At 37.5% G+C, this 19,571-nt stretch overlaps 1 protein-coding gene across 13 annotated transcripts in view; it reads left to right on the top strand.

Moving 5' to 3' along the window:
- Positions 1–19,571, top strand: part of C9H11orf87 (chromosome 9 C11orf87 homolog) — a 642,485-nt gene that overhangs the window by 256,042 nt on the left and 366,872 nt on the right. The window contains exon 4 of one of the 13 annotated variants that reach the window (XR_002346998.1): positions 2,965–4,170. The exons of the other annotated variants lie outside the window; for them this stretch is intronic. The gene's annotated coding sequence lies outside the window, so the exon portion shown is untranslated. Of the gene's footprint in view, positions 1–2,964; positions 4,171–19,571 lie in introns of those variants that run through there. 13 annotated transcript variants of the gene reach the window in all.

A 19,571-nucleotide genomic window follows, 5' to 3' on the forward strand; every position in this document is an offset into this window, starting at 1 on the left:
ATTTGGTTTCCCTGTGATTCTGCTCTTGGAGCCAACACTAATTTCTGCAGGACAATTTCTGTCCCAGACACAGCAACCAACATTGTCATATATTAAAGTCTCTTTATACAATTTAAGAAACAATGGCACAGTCAATTATAGAAGCTAATTTTTTATTAAAGTGTAGTTGATTTATGATGTTTCTTCAATTTCTGTTGTATAGTGAAGTGACCCAGTCATATATATGTACATTTTTTTTGTTGTTCATACTATATTCCATCATGTTCCAACCCAAGAGACTGGACATAATTTGTCCATTGCTTACCCCATTGCTTATCCATTCCAAATGTAACAGTTTGCATCTATTAACCCCAGACTCCCTGTCCATCCCACTCCCTACCCCACTGGCAACCACAAGTCTGCTCTCCATGGCTGTAATCTGCTTCTGTTTTGTAGATAGAATCATAGGTGCCATATTTTAGATTTCACATAAAGTGATATCATAAGGTATTTGTCTTTCTCTTTCTGACTTCACTTAGTATAAGAATCTCTAGTTGCATCCATGTTATTGCTAATGGCATTATTTTATCCTTTTAATGGCTGAGTAGTATTCCATTGTATATATGCACCACATCTTCTTAATCTGTTCATCTGTTGATGGACATTTAGGTTGTTTCCATGCCTTGGCTATTGTGAATAATGCTGTGATGAACACAGGGTACATGTATCTTTTTGAATGAATGTTTTATCTGTATATTGCTGGGTTGTATAGTAGTTCTATATGGGATTGCTGGGTCATAGAGTGGTTCTATTTTTGGTTTTCTAAGTTATCTCCATACTGTTTTCCATAGTGGTTATACAAATTTATGTTCCCACTAACCATGAATGTAAATGTGTAATTTACATTCCCCTTTTCTCTATTTTCTCTCCAGCCTTTATTATTTGTTGACTTGTTAGTGATGGCCATTCTGACCAGTGTGAGGTGGTACCTTATTGTAGTTTTGATTTGCATTTCTCTAATAATTAGTCATGTTGAGCATTTTTTTTCATGTGCTTCCTGGTTAACCATATGTCTTCTTTAGAGAAATGCCTATTTAGGTCTTCTGCCCATTTTTCAATTGTGTTGTTTTGTTGTTGTTGTTGAGTTGTATGAGTTGATTATATATTTTAGAGATTAGGCCCTTGTCTGTTGCATCATTTGCAAAGATTTTCTCCCATTCTGTGGATTGTTTTTTCATTTTTTGAATGGTTTCTTTTGCTGTGAAAAAGCTTTTGAGTTTAATTAGGTCCCATTGGTTTATTTTTGTTTTTATTGACCTCATTCTAGGAGATGGATCAAACAATATAATGCTGTGATTTATCACAGAGCATTCTGCCTATGTTTTCCTGTAGGAGTTTTATAGTATCTGGCCTTATATTTAGGTCTTTAATCCATTTTGAGTTTATTTTTGTGTATTTTATTAGTGTTCTAATAGCAACCAGAGAAGAAAAAAATTAAATAAATTAGAAAAGATGTAAAACTATCACTGTTTGCATATGACATACTATACCTAGAAAATCTTAAAGACACTACCAGGAAACTGTTAGAACTCATCAATGAATCTGGAAAAGTTGCAGGATACAAAATTAATACACAGAAATCTCTTTCATTTCTATATACTAACAGTGAAAAATCAGAAAGAGAAATTAGGGAAAAAAAATCCCATTTACCATCACATCAAAAAGAATAAAATATTTAGTAATAAACCTACCTAAAGAGACAAAAGACCTATACTCTGAAAATTATAAGACACTGAGGAAAAAAAATCAATGATGACATAAACAGATGCAAAGATATACTATGCTCTTGGATTGGGAGAATCAATATTGTCAAAGTGACTATACTACCTAGGGCAATCTACAGATTTGATGCAATCTCTATCAAATTACCAAGGGCAGTCTTCACAGAACTAGAACAAAATATTTTAAAATTTGGGAGTTCCCATTGTGGCTCAGTGGTTAATGAATCTGGCTAGGAACCATGAGGTTGCAGGTTCGATCCCTGGCCTTGCTCAGTGGGTTAAGCATCTGGCATTGCCATGAGCTGTGGTGTAGATCACAGATGCTGCTCAGATCCTGCATTGCTGTGGCTGTGGTGTAGGCTGGTGGCTACAGCTCTGATTAGACGCCTAGCCTGGGAACCTCCACATGCTGCAGGAGTGGCCCTAGAAAAGGCAAAAAGACAAAAAAAAATTTTTTAATTTGTATGGAAACACAAAAGACCTCAAATAACCAAAGAAATATTGAAAAAGAAAAATGGAAATGGAGGAATCAGGCTCCCTGACTTCAGACTATACTACAAAGCAACAGTTGTCAAGGAGGCAATGGAAGGAAGATGGTCTCTTCATTAAGTGGTGCTGGGAAAACTGGACAGCTACACGTAAAAGAATGAAATTAGAACACCTTAGACAAAAATAAACACAATTATAGGAACTTTAAAAAGCACACTCTTTCTTTCCAGGCTAGTGCTAGTTATTATCAGGTTAGAAATGACAGCAGCCTCCCCTAGTAAGGGCTCAGGTTGGCATGGAAAGCAAGCATATGCTGACAAGACAGTTGTTAAAAATGCTATATGGGAATAAGGGCCAGATTACTGAAGCTAATTACCATGGTGGTCCTGAGAAGGGGAGGCCAGCTGTGGCCTTCCTGAAGCCTTGGTGGAGAAGGAACAATGGGGGAGGGGAGGACAAAGGTGAAGGGTTTCAATATGTAAAGAAAGGGAAGAAAGATGGGCCCTAAAATGCTTTCGCCCTCCTTCCAGAGAATAGAAGGTTGAACACTAAATCCTGCTGGTCACCAGGCACAAAATAATGTCAACGTAATGTTTTTTGAACATTAACCACATGCCCTGTACCATAAGTTCTTTTATATGTATTATATACTATATAATGCTCAATACAATCCAAGGAGGTGGTACTGATGGTCATTATTGCTTCCATTTTGTAGATAAGAAAAAAATTAGGCACAAGAGAGGTTAGCAACATGCCCAAAGGAACATACTTGGTGGTGGAACTAATATTTAAACCTGAGAATCTGTATCACAAGAGCTTCATTGGAGACAAGACCTCATCCTGGATTTGTGGTGAGGAGTTTCTCAGCTTACAGAATGGCCCGGCTCCAGCCAGCTCTGTGCCTTCTCATGCTCTTCTGATCTTAAGGCCCTTACATGTGGGAAATTAGGAAAAATAAAAATCATAAACCAGATGGAGTCCCAGTACACAGATCCGAATTATGGAACCCTCAGACCTCAACTAGAATTGAAGTGTGGTTTAGACATGCCTAAACATCGGGATAAACTTGGAAACTGTGAAGATTAGAGGAGAGATTGACAAACCATGAGTTCTCAGCAGCCCAGAAGGAGCCAGTCACTAATGCTATAAGGAATGAGGATCATGTGACCGCCACTCATCTCAGCCCCCATAGGATGAAAGGCTGTTTGTTGTCAGATCTAGAAACCTAGAAGAGGTGCTGTGGAGAGTCCTGTGCTTCTGGGCAGCAACTTCTGGACAGGTTGGCACCTCCTCCCAGAGAAGAGGCTGAACACAATTTATAGGAGCCGCTGGAGTGAAGATGGTCATGAGGCTGAGGAAAGGTTTGACATGGCCCAGTGTACACCCCAGCTTCATCTGCTCCTTGTAGAGGGCTGGAACATGCCTAAGTGACCTTGCTGATGGCTTTCCAGTAACTATATTGTGAAGCCATTGCAATCGAAGACTTCTCTCTGTTTTTCAAATGAACTCTAAATCAGCATGTGTTAAGATAATAGAAACCTTTTCATATGTGTGTGTCTTATGTCCTTAATTTTTTAAGTTTCTGGTTAGTAGATGTGGTACCTTGTCTTTTATTTTTATTGTAGAATTAATGATTTCCAGAGTCTCTTCCAGTACTAAAATTTTGAGATTCATTTGCTTATATCCATAACTTTAGAGGGTGACTGGGTTAACATGGGTGTAGGGAAAGCTGGGAAAAGTGCTGATTCAGCAGTTATTGACATAACTGGGACTCTTTCATTGATTACTGATATTATAGATGATTTATGGGAAACTGATATCCGTTTTTTTTTATTCTCTTGAAAATTGAAGGAGTTCCTGTCATGGCTCAGTGGTTAATGACTAGGAACCATGAGGTTTCGGGTTCAATCCTTGGCCTTGCTCAGTGGGTTAAGGATCCGGCGTTGCCATGAGCTGTGGTGTAGGTTGCAGACACGGCTTGGATCCCGCATTGCTGTGTCTCTGGCATAGGCTGATGGCTACAGCTCTGATTAGACCCCTAGCCTGGGAACCTCCATATGCCACGGGAGTGGCGCTAGAAAAGGCGAAAAGACAAAAAAAAAAAAAAAAAAAAAAGAAAATTGAAACTTGTATCTCTTTTTTTTCCACATTTTTATTTTGAGTTTGCTGGCTAGCAAATCTCAGGACAGTTTAGGGTAGAATTTTAGGAACATTCTGTAGAATTTTCTATCATGTGGAAAGCCCAATTCTGAAATGTAAACAAAGAAAACATATTCCCTTGTCAAAATGTGAATTAAAAACACTGTTGTTTTAATGTTTTCCAGATAAAATTAATACCTATAGTAACTTTTTTCATGAGCAAAGAAAATGTCTTCCCACTCTCCTATTAATGAAGGGCTTTGCTCTCTGAGACAGGACTGAGCCTCAAAGAGTTGCAGGTAATGGAGGAGGAGGGCAGACCTCATAATGACAAGAGTCACAAGAATAACATTTATATTGTGTGATTGTTGAATACTTAAGGATGTTGCCCTTGTCCTTGCTTTGACCTGTTCCCTACTGCTGACAAAAGTGCAATAAAAAGTAATGTATTGATTCTTCAAACTTCATGTTCATGGTGTTTGCTTTTTTGTCAACATACCTCATTCTTTTGCACCTGTCATTTCTAGGATGCTTTCTCCATAGTTAACTTGATCCATCTAGTAAAAGGGCTTTTTTAACTGAGATTGGTCTTTTGTATTCATATTTGTGGAGACTGAGGACTTCTTTGGGGAAACGTCATGATTTTCTTGCTCTTGCTATAAGCTCATTCCTTTGTATTACTCAGTATGGTGTTCAGTAGTATATATGCACTGCAGTTTTTTTTTTTTAATAAACATTCACCTATTGAAGGATATCTCTGTTTTCATTTTGAGACTATTATGAATAAAGCTGATATAAACATTTGAGTACAAGTTTTTGGGTGAAAAGTATTATTTCTATCAGAAAAATATCTTAAGAGTACAATACCTGGGTTGTATGGTGATTGCATATTTAGTGTTACAATAGACTACCAAGCTGCTTTCCAAAATGGCAGTGCTATTTTTCATTCCAACCAGCAATGTATGAATTTCACCACATCCTTGCCAGCATTTGGTGTTTTTACTATTTTTTTTAACTTTGAAGATGTGTAATGAGTGATATAATATTTTAGTTTTAGTTTGTATTTCCCAAATGGCTAATGTTATTGAATATTTTTTCATATGCTTATTTGACACCTATGTATTCTCTTCGGTTAAAGGTCAAATTAATTTTTTTTCGTTTTTTAAAGTTTTTTTGAAGTATAGGTGTTTTACAATGTTGTGTTAATTTCTGCTGTACCACAAAGTGATTCAGTTATACATATTCACATATGTATTTCTTTGAGATTCTTCTCCAAAATAGGTTATCACAGAATATTGAGTAGAGTTCCCTGTGCTATATATATAGCAGGTCCCCTTTGACCATCCATTCCATATAAAATGGTATGTGAAAAATGTCGTGGGTAATTTGATAGGAATTACACTGAACTTGTAGATTGCTTTGGATAGTATGGCCATTTTAACAATATTAATTCTCCCAATCCAGGAGCATGGAATATCTTTTCATTTCTTTGAATCTTCTTTAATTTCCTTGATTAATGTTTTATAGTTCTCTGCATATAAGTCTCTAATGTCCTTTAGGTTTATTCCTAAGTATTTAATTTTTGGGGTGTGTGATTTTAAAAGGTATTATATTTTTATATTCCTTATCTAATATTTAATTGTTAGTATACAGAAATGCAACCAATTTTAGACTTCCTGTCATGGCTCAGTGGAAACAAATCTGACTAGTATCCATGAGGATGCATATTTGATCCCTGGCCTTGCTCAGTGGGTTAAGGATCTGGCATTGCCGTGAGCTGTGGTGTAGGTCACAGATATGGCTTAGATCTGGCATTGCTGTGGCTCTGGCATAGGCCAATGGCTACAGCTCTGATTCAACCCCTAGTCTGGGAACCTCCGTATACCAAGGGTGTGGCTCTAAGAAACCAAAAAAAAAAAAAAAAAAAAAAGGGCAACTGATTTCTGAATGTTAATCTTATATCCTGTTATTTTGCTGATTCATCAATCAGTTTGAGTAGTTTTTATGTGGAGTTCTTAGGGTTTTCTATATATAGCATCATGTCATCTGCATAGAGTGACAATTTTAACTCTTCCAATTTGGATACTTATTTCTTTTGTTTACCTGCTTTCTATGGCTAGGACTTCCAATACTGTGTTGAATAAAATGGTGAGAGTAGGCATCCTTGTCTTATTCCAGTTTAGTAGGAAGGCTTTCATTTTCTCTCCTTTGAGTATTATATTGGCTGTGGATTTATCATAAATGGATTTTATTATGTTTGTTCCTCTATACACAGTTTAGTAAGAGTTTTTATCATGAATGGATGTTGGATTTTTTCAGATGGTTTTTCTGCATCTATTGAGATGATCGTATGGTTTTTGACTTTTCTTTTGTTAATGCGGTGTAGGACATTGGTTGATTTCCATACCTTGTGAACTTGGGATGAATCCCACTTGGTCATGGTGTATGATCTTTTTTATATGTTGTTGGATTCTGTTGGATAAAATTTTTTGAGAATTTTTGTACCTGTATTCATCAAAGATGTTGGCTTATAATTTTCCTTTTTGGTAGTATCTTAAATTACCCATGACATTTTTCACAGAACTAGAACAAACACTCCAAAAATTTATGTGAAATCATAAAAGACCCAGAATCACCAAAGCAATCCTGAAGAACAAAAATCAAACAGGAGGCATAACTCTCTCAGTTTTCAGACAACATTACAAAGCTGCAGTAATCAAGATAGTATGGTACTGGTACAAAAAGAGACATACAGACCAAAGGAACAAAATAGAGAACCTAGAAATAAACTCAGACACCTTTGGTCAGTTAATCTTCTGCAAAGGAGGCAAGAATATAAAATGGGAAAAAGACAATTTTTTCAGCTAGTAGTGCTGGGAAAACTGGATAGCTGCATCTAAATCAATGAAACTGGAACATACCCCCACACCATGCACAAAGATAAACTCAAAATGGCTTAAGGACTTAAACATAAAACAAGACACCATCAAACGCCTAGAAGAGAACATAGGCAAAACTTTCTCTGAGATCAAATGTTTTCTTAGGTCAGTCTCCAAAAGCAACATAAATAAAAATAAAAATAAAAATAAGCCAGTGGGACCTAATCAAACTTATAAGCTTTTCTATAACAAAGGAAACCATTAAAAAAAGACAGCCTACAGAATGTGAGAAAATAGTTTCAAACGATGCAATTGACAAGGGCTTAATCTCTAAAATATGCAAATAACTTATACAAATCAACAGCAAAAAAACCAACAACCCAATCAAAAAATGGGCAGAAGACCTGAATAGACATTTCTCTAAGGAAAATATACATATGGTCAACAGAAACATGAAAAAATGCTCAACACCACTAATTATTAAAGTAAATCAAAACTACAATGGTCAGAATGGTCGTCATTAACAAGTCAACAAATAACAAATGCTGGAGAGGGTGTGGAGAAAAGGGAAGCTTCCTACTGTTGGTGGGAATGTATATTTGTACAACCACTATGGAAAACAGTATGGAGGTACCTCAGACAACTAAATATAGGCTACCATATGACCCAGCATTCCCACTCCTGGGCATATGTCTGAACAAAGCTTTCATTGAAAAGGATATATGCACCCTTATGTTCATTCAGCACTATTCACAATAGCCAAGATGTGGAAAAACCTAAATATCCTTCAACAACAGATGATTGAATTAAGAAGATGTGGTATATATACATAATGGAATACTACTCAGCCATAAAAAAGGACAAAATAATGCCATTTGCAGCAAGATGGATGGAATGAGAGACAAAGTGAAGTCAGTCAGAAAGAGAAAGACAAGTATCATATGATATCACTTATATCTGGAATCTAATATATGGCACAAATGAAACTACGTACAGAAAAGAAACAAACTCATGGACTTGGAGAACAGACTTGTGGTTGCCAAGGGAGCTGGGGAGGGAGTGGGATGGACTGGGAGTTTGGGGTTTGTAGATGCAAACTATTGCATTTGGAGTGTATAAGCAATGAGATTCTGCTGTGTAGCACATGGAACTATTTCTGGTCAGTTGTGATGGAACATGATGGAGGATAATGTGATAAAAAGAATGTGCATGTACATATACACATACATATACATGTATGACTGGGTAACTGTGCTGTACAACAGAAATTGACAGACCATTGTAAATCAACTATAATAGAAAAGATAAAAATCTTAAAGTAAAAAAAAATACGAATAAAACGGTGTGTATATCCCAGTCCCAAACTTCTAGTCTATCCTTCCCTCTGCAGTAAACATTTCACCTTTGAGAACTATAAGTTTGTTTTCAAAGTCTGTGAGTTTGTTTTTGTTTTGTAAATTAGTTCATTTGTATATATATATTTTTAGGTTCAATGTATAAGTGATCTCATATACTTGTTTTTCTCTTGTCATACTTTAGTTAGTACAGTGATCTCTGGCTCTATCCATGCTGCTGTGAATGGCATTCTTTCATTCTTCTTTTTTTTGTCTTTTTGCCTTTTCTAGGGCCACTCTTGTGGCATATGGAGGTTCCCAGGCTAGGGGTCTAATCGGAGCTGTAGCTGCTGGCCTACACCAGAGCCACAGCAATGTGGGATCTGAGCCGTGTCTGTGACCTATGCTGCAGCTCATGGCAACGATGCATCCTTAACCCACTGAGCAAGGCCAGGGATCGAACCTGCAACCTCATGGTTCCTAGTTGAATTCATTAACCACTGAGCCATGATGGGAACTCCTCTTTCATTCTTTTTTATGTATGAGTAATAGACCATTGTATATATGTACCACATCTTTATCCATTCCTCTGTCAAAGCAATTTAGGTTGCTTCCATGTCTTGCCTCTTGTAAATAGTGAACATTAGGATGCATGTGTCTTTTAAAATTAAGGTTTTCTCTGGATATATGCCCAGGAGTGGAATGGCTGGATGATATATTAGTTTTATTTTTAGTTTTTTGAGGAACCTCCACACTGTTCTCTATAGTGGCTATACTAATTTATTTTCCCACCAACAATGTAAGAGAGTTGCCTCCATACCCTTTCTAACATTTACTGTTTGTAGATTTTTTTTTTGTCTTTTTTTTTTTAAGGGTCGCACCCAGGGCATATGGAGGTTCCCAGGCTAGGGGTCTAATCAGAGCTGCAGTGGCCAGCCTATGCCACGGCCACAGCAATGTGGGATCCCAGCTGTATCTGTGACCTATTCCATAGCTCACAGCAATACCGGATCCTTAACCTACTGACCGAGGCTAGGGATTGAACCCAAATCCTCATGTACACTAGTTGGGTTCATAACCACTGAGCCATGACGGGAACTCCAGTTTCTAGACTTTTGATGATGGGCATTCTTACTGGTGTGAGTTGATACCTCATTGTAGTTTTGATTTGCATTTCTCTAATAATTAGCAATGTGGAACATCTTCTTATGTGCCTTTTGGCCATGTGAGTGTCTTCTTTGGAGAAATGTCTATTTACAGCTTCTGACCATTTTTGATTGGGTTGTTTGTATTTTTGGTATAAAGCTATAAGAGATGTTTGTATATTTTGGAGATTAATCCCTTGTCTGTTGCCTCATTTGAAATATTTCCTCCCGTGCATTGTTTTTTCTTTTTGATTATTGTTTTCTTTGCTGTGCAAAAGCTTTTAAGTTTAATTAGGTCCTATTTGTTTATTTTTGTTTTTATTTTCATTACCTAGGCAGTGGATCCAAAAGATATTGCTGCAGTTTATGTCAAAGAGTGTTCTGTTTATGTTTTCCTCTAAGAGTTTTATAGTATCTGCTCTTATATAGGTCTTTGATCCATTTTGAGTTTATTTGGAGTATGGTTTTAGAGAATTTTATTCTGTTGCATGTGGCTCTCCAGTTTTCCTAGCACCACTTATTGAAGAAACTGTATTTTCTTCATTGTATATTCTTGCCTCTTTTATCATGTGTTAGTTGACCATAGGTGTGTGGATTTATTTGAGTTTCTATCCTATGCCACTGATCTATGTTTCTGTTTTTATGCTGGTACCATACTGTTTTGATGATTATAGCTTTTTAGTATAGTCTGAAGTCAAGAAGCCCAATTTCTCCAGCTCCATTTTTTTTTCTTTCTTTCTTTTTTTTTTTTTTTTTGTCTTTTTGCCTTTTCTAGGGCTGCTTCCCACGGCATATGGAGGTTCCCAGGCTAGGGGTCCAATCAGAGCTGTAGCCTCCGACCTATGCCAGAGCCACAGCAACGCGGGATCCGAGCCACATCTGCGACCTACACCACAGCTCAGGGCAACGCCGGATCGTTAACCCACTGAGCAAGGGCAGGGACCGAACCCGCACCCTCATGGTTCCTAGTTGGATTGTTAACCACTGTGCCACGACGGGAACGCCCCATTTTTCTTTCTCATAATTACTTCAGTATTCAGGGTCTTTTGTATTTCCATACAAATTTAAAAATTTTTGCTCTAGTTCTACAAAAAATGTCATTGGTAGTTTCATAGGGATTTCATTGAATTTGTAGATTGCTTTGAGTAGTATAGTCATTTTTAACAATATTGACTCATATTTAATCTTAGCTTGTCTATTCTGGGTCTTTTGTCTTTCATATAAATTTAGAATCATTTTGTCAATATGTACAAAATAACTCACTTGGATTTTGATTTGAACCATGTTCAATCTGTAGATCTAGTTGGCAAAAGCTATCTTCTTGATGATATTGAGTATTTGTATCCATGAACATGAACTCTCTCCATTTATTTATTTCTCTGTTGTCTCTCATCAGAGTTTTTTAGTTTTCCTCAAATAGATCTCTTATGTATATTGTTAGATTTATTATTTTTTAGGGGTGCTAATGTAAATGGTAATGCATTTTAAATTTCAAATTCCACTTGTTCATTGCTAGTATATAGAAAAATGCTAACTTTTGTATATAAACCTTGTATTCTGCAACCTCTCTGTAATGGTTTAGTTGTTCTAGCAGGGTTTTTTTTGTTGTTGTTGTTGATACTTTTCAGGTTTTCTGCATAAGTGATCATATAACTGGGAACCCAAACAGTTTTATTATTTCCTTCACAATCTGTATATTATTTATTAACTTATTTGTCTTATTGCATTAGCTATGACTTCCAGTGCAATATTAAAGACAGTAATGAGAGGAGACATTGTTACCTGTTCCCAAACTCAGTGAGAAAGCTTCTAGTTCCATTATATATGATGTTAGCTGAAGAATTTTTATAGATCTTTTTATCAAGTTGAGGAAGTTTACCTCCATTCTTAGTCTGCTGAGAATTTTATTATGAATTGGTGTTGAATTTTTAAAAATGCTTTTTCTGCAGCTTTTGGTACAATCATGTGATTTTTCTTCTTTAGTCTGTTGATGTGAAAGTATATTTTAATTGATTTTTGAATGTTAAACCAGATTTGCATACCTGGGATAAACCCAACTTGGTCACAGTATGTAATTCTTTTTATACATAGTTGGATTTGACTTGCAAGTATTTTACTGAACATTTTTGCATCTATACTCATAAGATATGTTGGTCTGTGATTTTCTTTTCATATAACATCTTTGTTTAGTTTTGGTATAAGAGTAATTTTGGCCTCATAGAATAAGTTTGGGAGTATTCTTTCTGCTTCTGTCTTCTAGAAGAAATTGTAGAGACTTGGCATAATATCCTTCTTAAATGTTTGATAGAACTCACTAATGAACCTTTCTGGCTCCTTCCTCCCTGCTTTTTGAAAATTGGTTTTCACAGCCTGAAATGTACTTCTTCATTATATCTAGAAAACCATGACTTCATCTTTAAAAAATTTTCTTTGGGAAAGATTTACCATCCTTCTATTTCTCTCCCCAAAGTCCTTGGGCCTGTAGTATATTTATTATTATTATTATTATTATTTTTGCCACACACATGGCATATGGAAATTCCTGGGCCAGGGATCGAATTCTAGCTGCAGCTGTCACCTACACTGCAGCTGTGGCAATGCTAGATCCTTAATGTTCAAACTCTTGCCTCTGCAGTGACCTGAGCCACTGCTGTATTCCATTTTAACCACCTTTAACTTTGCCTCCTCTTTCTTTTTATAAGCCTGCCCATTGTATGAAGCACAATATCCACCACTTTCCTTTCCTCTACCTTTGAATTTATGTCACAGGTCCTTTTCAGTAAAAGTGGTTTTATTGTTCATCCTTGTGGAGAAAGAATTGAGTAGCAAAAAATTAAATGTGATGCCATCTTTTATGGTTCTTAGACTAATAACCTCTGGCCTATGTTTCTTGCTTATCCTTCAAGTTTTAAATTTATAAAACTACTTATCGATGGGGTTATGATATAATAATCATTAGTCGCAAATATCAGTGGCTTATCACATCAAATTTGTAACTTTCTCATGCTACATTTTCATCATGGTCATTCAGGGACCCAGAATCATGAAGCAGCAACCATTTCCAACACTACTGGCTGTGGCGCTAGAGGAAAAGGGAACTTGGTGGTGGGGTGGGTCTTATGCTGGCCCTCAAGTAACACATGCCTTCCTTTTAAAATTCATTTGCCAAACCTAGTCATATGCCCCTATATAATAAAAGGAGATCAGGACATAGTGAAAAACTGGATATATTTGGGGAATTTTTTTACTAATATCTACTAGTAAATAATTCCCCTTTATATTTCTTAGGGAAGGGCCCACAACTCTTAACTTCTCCAACTGTTCTCCAAATTTAGGGGAAAAGCCTGCCAATCTCCTTTACTTCACATATGAAGAAAAGTTTTTTGTGACTGTCTGGATAAAACTATACATGTCTTCATATTTTATAAGGACAGTTTTCACCTCTAAGAATATTAGTGTGAGACATACTTACCCCAGCGGCTCTGATTCATACAGAAATAATTCCTTTTATGCCTTTGGATTCTAGCCTTAACTTTAATTAGTTCTGTAATCTAGGATTAATAGTAATAATAACAACAATAATAAATAGTAATAGTAATGATTAAACTTGACAGTAATTTGGTGATTACTAAATTCCAAGTCTAAGAAGTCCAAATGCATTAATTTATGTAATTTTTACACACACAAAAAAACCCTCAAGTAGATAGTATTTTCCACATTTTTCAGATGAGGAAAATAAAGCACCAGAGAGTTAGAAACTTTGCCCAAATTTCCATTGCTAGTAAGCCAAGGGGTTGGAGATCTACTTTGAGCAATCTGATGCACCTACTAAGGTAGTGTCTACCTTTCTGTTTTCCACTTTCTTAACCATGACACTTGATACCCTGTTTTATTTCATTTTATATGCCCATTGTCTAGATTAATATACTAGAATTGCCATCCTGAGTCAGTGATCTTTACCGCCTCGCTCTCAATATTTTATGTTTTAGTCTATTTTTAAGTATTTTTAAAATACTTGATAGTCTTGGCTACAATGAGCTAATGGTACTGATAAAAAGTCATGGGCCATGACATTGCCTCTCCACTCTATCCTAAAACATTTTATCTGTTCCATTTTCCATTTATCAGTCATGGCCCAGTCGGAAAAAATATCCCTTTAGGCCTTTCATACAGAGGGAATTTATTAAAATAATTGGTTAGATGGGGGAGAGGAGAAGAATCATATAGCAAATAGTGATGCAGTGTAGGGACTAGCAGAAAACCACTTCTTCCTCTAGGGCCGGAAGGACACTGGGAGGAAGAATCCGGAAGGCAGGATCATTTAGTTAGAGTTAGACCATCATGAGGGGCTGCTGGAGGACCAGGGACCAAGAACCAGAGAAAGAGGAGGTTTAGGTGGTAACTTTAGCCTACTGCTAAAGATGACAAGAGATGGAAAAATATCCTGGCTTCCTTCTGTTTCCTCTTGGCTCTTCTATCAGTTCCTTGATTTGCCAAAAATTTCCAGATGCCAGTTGCCAAGGAAGCCTAAGAAATGTGCAATCGAAAGGAGACTGGGGAAGAACAGAAAATGGATTTGAAAAGAAATGAGCAAGTGACTGGCACTCTGACCATCTCTGTAATTCTCTTTGAAAGGAAGGGATAAATTTAGTATTGCTAGGTCAGCACCATTAAATTTGTTTTTTCTCTTGAATTTATCTTAAATGTATGTTACGTGATACAATCAGCTTGAATAAATTTTTTCACCTTTAAAGTGAATGATTTGATATAATACAGACACAGTGAGACTCAGTAAGGTTTTTTTCCCCTTTTAAAAAATTTTTTATTACTCAGTGAATTTATTACATTTATAGTTATACAATGATCATCACAATCCAGTTTTATAATATTTCCATCCCACACTCCCAGTGCCTCCCCCAACCCCCCAGCCTCTCACATTTGGAAACCATAAGTTTTTCAAAGTCTGTGGAGACTCAATAAGTTTTACTAACTGTTTGGGGGTCATAATGCCACATAGCTGGCAAATGTGAATCATTTATGGCCTATCGTATATGATTATATGCTCCTGTTCAACCCTCTTCCCATTCTAGTTGAAATTATAATATTTTATCCCAGGATTACCCACTGTGTTCCCCAGTGAAGACTCAGGAATAACAGTTTTCAATTAATGCATGAGATTATGTTCCTTAAGGGCAAAGTGAAGATCTACAACTGTGTCTACACAATATAAATTTAACTTGTTGAAAAGGGAGGAAAAAAAATCTACTAAACTGGTTATTGTGAGTCACACAGAACAGCACTTCCCATACCATGTTTCCAACACAAATCATGCAAGATGCTTTGTGGAAAAAAACCATACTGTGTTAAAATAAGTTTGAGAAAATCCCACAATTTATACCCCTCCAGGAAAGTCACAATGTTTAATAAGGCGTTGGTGACAAAAAATTATGGAATCCAACATTCTAAAACCAATATGTTTAAAAGTGTCAGGGGAGTTCCCATCATGGCGCAGTGGAAGCGAATCCATGAGGATGCGGGTTTGATCCCTGGCTTCGCTTAGTGGGATGGGATCCAGCATTGCCATGAGCTGTGGTGTACATCGCAGACACAGCTTGGATCCTACGTTACTGTGGCTATGGTGTAGGCCGGTGGCTGTAGTTCCAATTTGACCCCTAGCCTGGGAACCTCCATATGCCATGAGTGTGGCCAAAAAAAAAAAAAAAAAGAAAGAAAGAGTCAGGCTGCCACCATCACCTAGATAAGAAGTAATAGTTCTTTGAATTAGGGCTGTGATCACAAGGGTATAACAATACATGACAGTAATAATGTGGACCTTGAATGGATGAAGATTGCCTTAGAATTGGACTGGGAGTGGTATTAAGTTGAAAGAAGTCAAGAGAAGCCAGCATTTTCAGTATTCAAAAGAATAGTGGTGTCAACACACATGGAATGTATAAGGATGTTTATTGAATCACCATTTATAGTAGTAAAAAATCTGAAAACAAAGATGTTCATCTATGATAATTATTGAATAATACATATTAAATATTATATTGCATATATCATAGAATATATGAATATTCATTCAAATACAGATTTATGTATGTATATACATATAGCATATAGCTATATACATATAGCTACATATAGCATATAGCACACAATACATATAGCATTATTGCATACCTGTTAACAAGAATGAATAACCTTTGTATTCATAGACAGAAGCACATATGTAGAGTATGATCAAATTTGAATAAAAAAAGATACAATATGAGCATGTTAAAAAAAACTCTATTTGTTACAATAGACGGGCGTTGCTCTAACAAATAACTCCAAAATATCAGTGGCTAAATGCAATAAATCTTTCTCTTGCTCTCATAGTCCCATGTGGATCAGCAGTCCTTGTACCTCTCCATTCAGTTGGCAGATGGGCAAGGTCAACCGTGAAAGTATCATGTGCTTCCTTTTATGAGTCAGGCCTCGTGGTGGTGCACATCACTTGTACTCACATTCCTTTGGTCCTACCCATACCCATCTTCAAGGGAGGCTGGAAAATGAAATCCAGGTATATGTCTAGCTGGGAGATGGGAACACAGATGTTGGTAAGCATTAGCAGGCTCTTCTTCAGAAAGTTATCACTAATACCTGGTCATCATGGTGGAGGTGAAAGACAGGAGAAGTAATGATTGTAAGAGACACTTGGGTCAGGGTGAGATATAGAGTAAGGAGGTGGGAGGTTATAATGGGTTTAACTTTGGGAGTAATCGGGGTGCTGGTGAGATAACCTTAAAGGAGAGAGCAAGTAGGCAGTGGGAAATGTGAATGGATCATGGAAGAGAAATCGGAACCAGAGGAAAGTGTTGGGTCATTTACTTGACTCAGTACACATGCAAACTGAAAAGGCTGTCATGGATCGAGGCTAGAATATTCATTGATTTCTCTAAAAGGAGGTGGGAGAAAAAAGCCAAGGAAGAAGCGCAAACTAGTCAGAGAAGTAGGAAGAAAACCATAGAGTATCATAGGGTCTTGGGCGCTAAGCTAGATAAACTCTTTTGGGTTCTGAGCAAGAGTGGCTGCAGCAAGTGATGTGTTTTTATAAATTTTTTTTTTTTTTTTTTGGTAACCAGAGATAGCTGAAGAACTCATCTCAGCAGGTAAAAGGAAGACCTTGAGAAGAATTAGAACAGTTTTTAAGATGCAGTGTGCCTCTAGCAGCTCATTTTGTCTTGACTCAGCACCTCTCTCTCTCCAAGCCTCTTTTTGCCTACTTTAACTCTACTGAATGATTGACTCTCTTTCTATGTGTAACTGCCATTCATACCTTCCAGGAGAGGAGCTGATTGATGCAGGTAGTGTTTTATACTATAGAGACTGTTGTGAGCAAATTTCTAGGACTGGGCTTCCTCAAGAGCAAATGTCTGTTCTGTTGGCAGAACTTCTGGTATGAACATGGTAGGTTAGCTCAGAATCTACTCCTTTCTTCCCCAGGGAATAAAACAGAACAAGGTGACACACACACATATACACACACTTCATTTTCAGTGAAACCAGAAGATACTCCAAACATCGTGTAATGGAGGCAAGAAGTGTCTATGAAGCAGAGCTATGTAGGAGGTGACGTTGGGAGGGGTGGGGAGCTGGGTTGAAAGAGCTCAGGGTGCTGAGTGGCAACAGACTTCAGGAAGAACTCACAGTACAGTCCCTTAGGAGAGAAACCAGACCTGCAACTTGAGAGCTAATGCTGCTGTGAGAAGAACTAAGCTTAAACAGGACTCGGGTCAGGACACGGTCACCTGCACAGGGACAGGTGAAGAGCAAAGGGACAGAAAGTATCACAGAGGACACTGTTAGACTTTAAATTATAGAGAGTCCAGGTAAATAGTTTTGGAAGGACTCAGTAAATACAGTTGATCCTTGAACAATATGAGATTGAACTGCCTGGGTCCATTTATGTAGTGGTTTCTCAAGAAATACATCCCACACTACTGCATGGCCCATAGTTGGTTGGCTCTGTGGGTGCAGAACCTCGGGTTTGGAGGGTTGACTGTAAAGTTACATGCAGATTTTCCATTGCCTGGAGGTCAGTGTCCCTAACCTTCCCACCCTCACGCCCTGCATAGTTTACAGTTCAACTGTAATTGTTTTGTGAGTCTTTGTTAAAGAACCTCCTAAAAGACAAACAAACAAACAACAACAAAAAACAAAATGAGATGATTGGAAAACTTTTGGCAAAAGACTGGTGGTGAACACCGACAGTATATAAGATTATGATTAAAGGGAAAAAAGAAAAAAAAAGCAATTTTAGAATAAGGAGGTGAGAGGTATGATAAGTTTGTCGATTGATTGCTTCATTCTTATTCCAACTAGATCAGCAGCACACGTGTTTGTCACAGTTCTTGTTCCAGGAAGACAAAAAGATTTAATGTGGAAAACAAACTTGAACACTCTGAAACAAGATATTCTTTCACAGACTAATATTCTAGGGGTTATGTTTATTTTGAAGAAAAAGTGGCTCACTTTAATTGGATTTGTGGTAACCTGTGCTTGTCTTTTAAGAATTGGCCGATGGAAATGGCAGCCACCATGAGACCTGTGGTCCCAGGAAGATGGGCCCAAAGCCTGGCTTCACAAGGCTTACTTGGGCCTGGACTTGGCTTGAGACAGAAGTGTTGGGCTTTTTTTTTTTTTTTTTTTTTTACAGCCCTGCAGACCGTCCTTTTGTGAGCTTTGGTGGACTGAGTATAATTATTTGTGAGGCTGGTAAATGTGTTCCCTTCTCATTCTTTCTCAGGCCTGCATCTCCTCAGTTGTTCCCCTCCATCCCCCACATCCCAGAACCCTTGCTGAGCACAGCATTATGAAGATGTGAGGACAGTGACAGTGAGGGTTACTTGAAAGGCCAGTCCCTCTACTCCTCTGAGACAGTGTTGTGCTGTTATATTATCTGCTGCTGACTTGCTATGAGCTTATTTTAATTAAGCCTGATAATGAGTGCTGAATATGCTCTGCAGAAGTCAATATGGATAATAAAATGGAAAAGAAAAACGGTGATTCTGTTTCTTTTCCAATAGCACCAGAATACACTGGTGTGCTTAGTCCAATCAGTCTGATTTTATTTCCATGAAATGAAGTCGTTCGTTTGTTTGCTTGGCTCAGGTGGCTGCCTGGCAATGGTCACGTGCATGGGGATGGAAGAACTAACTAGCCTATTTGCACCATCATGAGTGACATGAAGAGGGGAGGTCCTGGCTCATTGTCTAGACTGGCTGGAATTTGTGTTCTGTCATGAATGACAGGCTGTCTCCTCAGTGTGGTCTACAGAATGAAGAAAATTGACCTTGCCCAAAAATGACCCTTTCGTGTTTTATGAAACCCCAACATGGCTTGTGCCTATGTTTTTGTGTTTTGAGGACTGACGTAAATATAAATGGTATACAAATGCAAAATACAAATTCCCTGTGGGAGGAATATCACATAAAATCACAATGATGTGGTCATACTGCTCAAATTTGTGTGTAAAAATAGCCTTCCTGGAACCTACCAAGAGCCCAGTACAGTCGGCAGAAGGAGGAAGATTTTCATGAGCCAAAGGGAGGCAGGAGAGGATAAAGGGAATGGTGAATGTAGGCTACCTAAATAAGGAGCTAATGTGGTGCTTGGTGGAGTTGTGACACTGAGAGGCTAGAAAATAATCCTTAAAAGAAACCTTGGGGCCTGGAATTAAGTTGATTTATTTTCTAATTCTGCAGAGGGAGGACCTATAGCTGGCAGAAACGGAAATTTCACATACAACTGCACTGGCCTCCTTTCCTAACTTTGTGC

Source organism: Sus scrofa, chromosome 9 (assembly GCF_000003025.6).
Source record: "Sus scrofa isolate TJ Tabasco breed Duroc chromosome 9, Sscrofa11.1, whole genome shotgun sequence".
Lineage (NCBI taxonomy): Eukaryota > Metazoa > Chordata > Mammalia > Artiodactyla > Suidae > Sus > Sus scrofa.